Below are 8121 nucleotides of genomic sequence, written 5' to 3'. Positions count from 1 at the left end.
AGGAGTAAAAAACCATCAAAAATTTCAATCCTGCATGATTCTACCAAGAAATGTGATTCTTCATTCAAAACCTGATTTTTGCTATTGGGCTCTATTGTATAATGAATGTTTTGAATTTTCTCCAAAAGCAAAGTAGTTGCAAACTCATGCTTTTAGAGACTTGTTTGGGCTCATGAGAGGAGTAGAAAAACATCAAAAATTTCAGTCCTGCATGATTCTACCAAGAAATGTGTGTTCATTGAAACCGCTGGTTTGTGATAGTTTGGGCCCTATTGAATAATGAATGTTTTGAATTTTCTCCAAAAGTAAAGTAGTTGCAAACTCATCCTTTTAGAAACTTGTTTGGGCTGTTGAGAGTAGTAAAAAACCATCAAAAATTTCAATCCTGCATGATTCTACCAAGAAATGTGATTCTTCATTCAAAACGCTGGTTTTTGCTATTGGGCTCTATTGAATAATGAATGTTTTGAATTTTCTCCAAAAGTAAAGTAGTTGCAAACTCATGCTTTTAGAGACTTGTTTGGGCTCATGAGAGGAGTAGAAAAACATCAAAAATTTCAGTCCTGCATGATTCTACCAAGAAATGTGTGTTCATTGAAACCGCTGGTTTTTGATAGTTTGGGCCCTATTGAATAATGAATGTTTTGAATTTTCTCCAAAAGTAAAGTAGTTGCAAACTCATCCTTTTAGAAACTTGTTTGGGCTGTTGAGAGGAGTAAAAAACCATCAAAAATTTCAATCCTGCATGATTCTACCAAGAAATGTGATTCTTCATTCAAAACGCTGGTTTTTGCTATTGGGCTCTATTAAATAATGAATGTTTTGAATTTTCTCCAAAAGCAAAGTAGTTGCAAACTCATGCTTTTAGAGACTTGTTTGGGCTCATGAGAGGAGTAGAAAAACATCAAAAATTTCAGTCCTGCATGATTCTACCAAGAAATGTGTGTTCATTGAAACCGCTGGTTTTTGATAGTTTGGGCCCTATTGAATAATGAATGTTTTGAATTTTCTCCAAAAGTAAAGTAGTTGCAAACTCATCCTTTTAGAAACTTGTTTGGGCTGTTGAGAGGAGTAAAAAACCATCAAAAATTTCAATCCTGCATGATTCTACCAAGAAATGTGATTCTTCATTCAAAACGCTGGTTTTTGCTATTGGGCTCTTTTGAGTAATGAATGTTTTGAATTTTCTCCAAAAGTAAAGTAGGTGCAAACTCATGCTTTTAGAGACTTGTTTTGGCTCATGAGAGGAGTAGAAAAACATCAAAAATTTCAGTCCTGCATGATTCTACCAAGAAATGTGTGTTCATTCAAACCGCTGGTTTTTGATAGTTTGGACCCTATTGAATAATGAATGTTTTGAATTTTCTCCAAAAGTAAAGTAGTTGCAAACTCATCCTTTTAGAAACTTGTTTGGGCTGTTGAGAGGAGTAAAAAACCATCAAAAATTTCAATCCTGCATGATTTTACCAAGAAATGTGATTCTTCATTCAAAACCTGATTTTTGCTATTGGGCTCTTTTGAATAATGAATGTTTTGAATTTTCTCCAAAAGTAAAGTAGTTGCAAACTCATGCTTTTAGAGACTTGTTTGGGCTCATGAGAGGAGTAGAAAAACATCAAAAATTTCAGTCCTGCATGATTCTACCAAGAAATGTGTGTTCATTGAAACCGCTGGTTTTTGATAGTTTGGGCCCTATTGAATAATGAATGTTTTGAATTTTCTCCAAAAGTAAAGTAGTTGCAAACTCATCCTTTTAGAAACTTGTTTGGGCTGTTGAGAGGAGTAAAAAACCATCAAAAATTTCAATCCTGCATGATTCTACCAAGAAATGTGATTCTTCATTCAAAACGCTGGTTTTTGCTATTGGGCTCTATTGAATAATGAATGTTTTGAATTTTCTCCAAAAGTAAAGTAGTTGCAAACTCATGCTTTTAGAGACTTGTTTGGGCTCATGAGAGGAGTAGAAAAACATCAAAAATTTCAGTCCTGCATGATTCTACCAAGAAATGTGTGTTCATTGAAACCGCTGGTTTTTGATAGTTTGGGCCCTATTGAATAATGAATGTTTTGAATTTTCTCCAAAAGTAAAGTAGTTGCAAACTCATCCTTTTAGAAACTTGTTTGGGCTGTTGAGAGGAGTAAAAAACCATCAAAAATTTCAATCCTGCATGATTCTACCAAGAAATGTGATTCTTCATTCAAAACGCTGGTTTTTGCTATTGGGCTCTATTAAATAATGAATGTTTTGAATTTTCTCCAAAAGCAAAGTAGTTGCAAACTCATGCTTTTAGAGACTTGTTTGGGCTCATGAGAGGAGTAGAAAAACATCAAAAATTTCAGTCCTGCATGATTCTACCAAGAAATGTGTGTTCATTGAAACCGCTGGTTTTTGATAGTTTGGGCCCTATTGAATAATGAATGTTTTGAATTTTCTCCAAAAGTAAAGTAGTTGCAAACTCATCCTTTTAGAAACTTGTTTGGGCTGTTGAGAGGAGTAAAAAACCATCAAAAATTTCAATCCTGCATGATTCTACCAAGAAATGTGATTCTTCATTCAAAACGCTGGTTTTTGCTATTGGGCTCTTTTGAGTAATGAATGTTTTGAATTTTCTCCAAAAGTAAAGTAGTTGCAAACTCATGCTTTTAGAGACTTGTTTGGGCTCATGAGAGGAGTAGAAAAACATCAAAAATTTCAGTCCTGCATGATTCTACCAAGAAATGTGTGTTCATTCAAACCGCTGGTTTTTGATAGTTTGGGCCCTATTGAATAATGAATCTTTTGAATTTTCTCCAAAAGTAAAGTAGTTGCAAACTCATCCTTTTAGAAACTTGTTTGGGCTGTTGAGAGGAGTAAAAAACCATCAAAAATTTCAATCCTGCATGATTCTACCAAGAAATGTGATTCTTCATTCAAAACCTGATTTTTGCTATTGGGCTCTATTGAATAGTGAATGTTTTGAATTTTCTCCAAAAGTAAAGTAGTTGCAAACTCATGCTTTTAGAGACTTGTTTGGGCTCATGAGAGTAGAAAAACATCAAAAATTTCAGTCCTGCATGATTCTACCAAGAAATGTGTGTTCATTGAAACCGCTGGTTTTTGATAGTTTGGGCCCTATTGAATAATGAATGTTTTGAATTTTCTCCAAAAGTAAAGTAGTTGCAAACTCATCCTTTTAGAAACTTGTTTGGGCTGTTGAGAGGAGTAAAAAACCATCAAAAATTTCAATCCTGCATGATTCTACCAAGAAATGTGATTCTTCATTCAAAACGCTGGTTTTTGCTATTGGGCTCTTTTGAGTAATGAATGTTTTGAATTTTCTCCAAAAGTAAAGTAGTTGCAAACTCATGCTTTTAGAGACTTGTTTTGGCTCATGAGAGGAGTAGAAAAACATCAAAAATTTCAGTCCTGCATGATTCTACCAAGAAATGTGTGTTCATTCAAACCGCTGGTTTTTGATATTTTGGGCCCTATTGAATAATGAATGTTTTGAATTTTCTCCAAAAGTAAAGTAGTTGCAAACTCATCCTTTTAGAAACTTGTTTGGGCTGTTGAGAGGAGTAAAAAATCATCAAAAATTTCAATCCTGCATGATTCTACCAAGAAATGTGATTCTTCATTCAAAACGCTGGTTTTTGCTATTGGGCTCTTTTGAGTAATGAATGTTTTGAATTTTCTCCAAAAGTAAAGTAGTTGCAAACTCATGCTTTTAGAGACTTGTTTGGGCTCATGAGAGGAGTAGAAAAACATCAAAAATTTCAGTCCTGCATGATTCTACCAAGAAATGTGTGTTCATTGAAACCGCTGGTTTTTGATAGTTTGGGCCCTATTGAATAATGAATGTTTTGAATTTTCTCCAAAAGTAAAGTAGTTGCAAACTCATCCTTTTAGAAACTTGTTTGGGCTGTTGAGAGGAGTAAAAAACCATCAAAAATTTCAATCCTGCATGATTCTACCAAGAAATGTGATTCTTCATTCAAAACCTGATTTTTGCTATTGGGCTCTATTGTATAATGAATGTTTTGAATTTTCTCCAAAAGTAAAGTAGTTGCAAACTCATGCTTTTAGAGACTTGTTTGGGCTCATGAGAGGAGTAGAAAAACATCAAAAATTTCAGTCCTGCATGATTCTACCAAGAAATGTGTGTTCATTGAAACCGCTGGTTTTTGATAGTTTGGGCCCTATTGAATAATGAATGTTTTGAATTTTCTCCAAAAGTAAAGTAGTTGCAAACTCATCCTTTTAGAAACTTGTTTGGGCTGTTGAGAGTAGTAAAAAACCATCAAAAATTTCAATCCTGCATGATTCTACCAAGAAATGTGATTCTTCATTCAAAACGCTGGTTTTTGCTATTGGGCTCTATTGAATAATGAATGTTTTGAATTTTCTCCAAAAGTAAAGTAGTTGCAAACTCATGCTTTTAGAGACTTGTTTGGGCTCATGAGAGGAGTAGAAAAACATCAAAAATTTCAGTCCTGCATGATTCTACCAAGAAATGTGTGTTCATTGAAACCGCTGGTTTTTGATAGTTTGGGCCCTATTGAATAATGAATGTTTTGAATTTTCTCCAAAAGTAAAGTAGTTGCAAACTCATCCTTTTAGAAACTTGTTTGGGCTGTTGAGAGGAGTAAAAAACCATCAAATATTTCAATCCTGCATGATTCTACCAAGAAATGTGATTCTTCATTCAAAACGCTGGTTTTTGCTATTGGGCTCTATTAAATAATGAATGTTTTGAATTTTCTCCAAAAGCAAAGTAGTTGCAAACTCATGCTTTTAGAGACTTGTTTGGGCTCATGAGAGGAGTAGAAAAACATCAAAAATTTCAGTCCTGCATGATTCTACCAAGAAATGTGTGTTCATTGAAACCGCTGGTTTGTGATAGTTTGGGCCCTATTGAATAATGAATGTTTTGAATTTTCTCCAAAAGTAAAGTAGTTGCAAACTCATCCTTTTAGAAACTTGTTTGGGCTGTTGAGAGGAGTAAAAAACCATCAAAAATTTCAATCCTGCATGATTCTACCAAGAAATGTGATTCTTCATTCAAAACGCTGGTTTTTGCTATTGGGCTCTTTTGAGTAATGAATGTTTTGAATTTTCTCCAAAAGTAAAGTAGTTGCAAACTCATCCTTTTAGAAACTTGTTTGGGCTGTTGAGAGGAGTAAAAAACCATCAAAAATTTCAATCCTGCATGATTCTACCAAGAAATGTGATTCTTCATTCAAAACCTGATTTTTGCTATTGGGCTCTATTGTATAATGAATGTTTTGAATTTTCTCCAAAAGTAAAGTAGTTGCAAACTCATGCTTTTAGAGACTTGTTTGGGCTCATGAGAGGAGTAGAAAAACATCAAAAATTTCAGTCCTGCATGATTCTACCAAGAAATGTGTGTTCATTGAAACCGCTGGTTTTTGATAGTTTGGGCCCTATTGAATAATGAATGTTTTGAATTTTCTCCAAAAGTAAAGTAGTTGCAAACTCATCCTTTTAGAAACTTGTTTGGGCTGTTGAGAGTAGTAAAAAACCATCAAAAATTTCAATCCTGCATGATTCTACCAAGAAATGTGATTCTTCATTCAAAACGCTGGTTTTTGCTATTGGGCTCTATTGAATAATGAATGTTTTGAATTTTCTCCAAAAGTAAAGTAGTTGCAAACTCATGCTTTTAGAGACTTGTTTGGGCTCATGAGAGGAGTAGAAAAACATCAAAAATTTCAGTCCTGCATGATTCTACCAAGAAATGTGTGTTCATTGAAACCGCTGGTTTTTGATAGTTTGGGCCCTATTGAATAATGAATGTTTTGAATTTTCTCCAAAAGTAAAGTAGTTGCAAACTCATCCTTTTAGAAACTTGTTTGGGCTGTTGAGAGGAGTAAAAAACCATCAAAAATTTCAATCCTGCATGATTCTACCAAGAAATGGGATTCTTCATTCAAAACGCTGGTTTTTGCTATTGGGCTCTATTAAATAATGAATGTTTTGAATTTTCTCCAAAAGCAAAGTAGTTGCAAACTCATGCTTTTAGAGACTTGTTTGGGCTCATGAGAGGAGTAGAAAAACATCAAAAATTTCAGTCCTGCATGATTCTACCAAGAAATGTGTGTTCATTGAAACCGCTGGTTTTTGATAGTTTGGGCCCTATTGAATAATGAATGTTTTGAATTTTCTCCAAAAGTAAAGTAGTTGCAAACTCATCCTTTTAGAAACTTGTTTGGGCTGTTGAGAGGAGTAAAAAACCATCAAAAATTTCAATCCTGCATGATTCTACCAAGAAATGTGATTCTTCATTCAAAACGCTGATTTTTGCTATTGGGCTCTTTTGAGTAATGAATGTTTTGAATTTTCTCCAAAAGTAAAGTAGGTGCAAACTCATGCTTTTAGAGACTTGTTTTGGCTCATGAGAGGAGTAGAAAAACATCAAAAATTTCAGTCCTGCATGATTCTACCAAGAAATGTGTGTTCATTCAAACCGCTGGTTTTTGATATTTTGGGCCCTATTGAATAATGAATGTTTTGAATTTTCTCCAAAAGTAAAGTAGTTGCAAACTCATCCTTTTAGAAACTTGTTTGGGCTGTTGAGAGGAGTAAAAAATCATCAAAAATTTCAATCCTGCATGATTCTACCAAGAAATGTGATTCTTCATTCAAAACGCTGGTTTTTGCTATTGGGCTCTTTTGAGTAATGAATGTTTTGAATTTTCTCCAAAAGTAAAGTAGTTGCAAACTCATGCTTTTAGAGACTTGTTTGGGCTCATGAGAGGAGTAGAAAAACATCAAAAATTTCAGTCCTGCATGATTCTACCAAGAAATGTGTGTTCATTGAAACCGCTGGTTTTTGATAGTTTGGGCCCTATTGAATAATGAATGTTTTGAATTTTCTCCAAAAGTAAAGTAGTTGCAAACTCATCCTTTTAGAAACTTGTTTGGGCTGTTGAGAGGAGTAAAAAACCATCAAAAATTTCAATCCTGCATGATTCTACCAAGAAATGTGATTCTTCATTCAAAACCTGATTTTTGCTATTGGGCTCTATTGTATAATGAATGTTTTGAATTTTCTCCAAAAGTAAAGTAGTTGCAAACTCATGCTTTTAGAGACTTGTTTGGGCTCATGAGAGGAGTAGAAAAACATCAAAAATTTCAGTCCTGCATGATTCTACCAAGAAATGTGTGTTCATTGAAACCGCTGGTTTTTGATAGTTTGGGCCCTATTGAATAATGAATGTTTTGAATTTTCTCCAAAAGTAAAGTAGTTGCAAACTCATCCTTTTAGAAACTTGTTTGGGCTGTTGAGAGTAGTAAAAAACCATCAAAAATTTCAATCCTGCATGATTCTACCAAGAAATGTGATTCTTCATTCAAAACGCTGGTTTTTGCTATTGGGCTCTATTGAATAATGAATGTTTTGAATTTTCTCCAAAAGTAAAGTAGTTGCAAACTCATGCTTTTAGAGACTTGTTTGGGCTCATGAGAGGAGTAGAAAAACATCAAAAATTTCAGTCCTGCATGATTCTACCAAGAAATGTGTGTTCATTGAAACCGCTGGTTTTTGATAGTTTGGGCCCTATTGAATAATGAATGTTTTGAATTTTCTCCAAAAGTAAAGTAGTTGCAAACTCATCCTTTTAGAAACTTGTTTGGGCTGTTGAGAGGAGTAAAAAACCATCAAAAATTTCAATCCTGCATGATTCTACCAAGAAATGTGATTCTTCATTCAAAACGCTGGTTTTTGCTATTGGGCTCTATTAAATAATGAATGTTTTGAATTTTCTCCAAAAGCAAAGTAGTTGCAAACTCATGCTTTTAGAGAATTGTTTGGGCTCATGAGAGGAGTAGAAAAACATCAAAAATTTCAGTCCTGCATGATTCTACCAAGAAATGTGTGTTCATTGAAACCGCTGGTTTGTGATAGTTTGGGCCCTATTGAATAATGAATGTTTTGAATTTTCTCCAAAAGTAAAGTAGTTGCAAACTCATCCTTTTAGAAACTTGTTTGGGCTGTTGAGAGGAGTAAAAAACCATCAAAAATTTCAATACTGCATGATTCTACCAAGAAATGTGATTCTTCATTCAAAACGCTGGTTTTTGCTATTGGGCTCTTTTGAGTAATGAATGTTTTGAATTTT

This window comes from Dendrobates tinctorius, unplaced genomic scaffold (assembly GCF_039654945.1).
Source record: "Dendrobates tinctorius isolate UK_male_01 unplaced genomic scaffold, ASM3965494v1 ptg000446l, whole genome shotgun sequence".
In the NCBI taxonomy this organism is placed as follows: Eukaryota; Metazoa; Chordata; class Amphibia; order Anura; family Dendrobatidae; genus Dendrobates; species Dendrobates tinctorius.
This window is presented reverse-complemented; position numbering follows the sequence as displayed.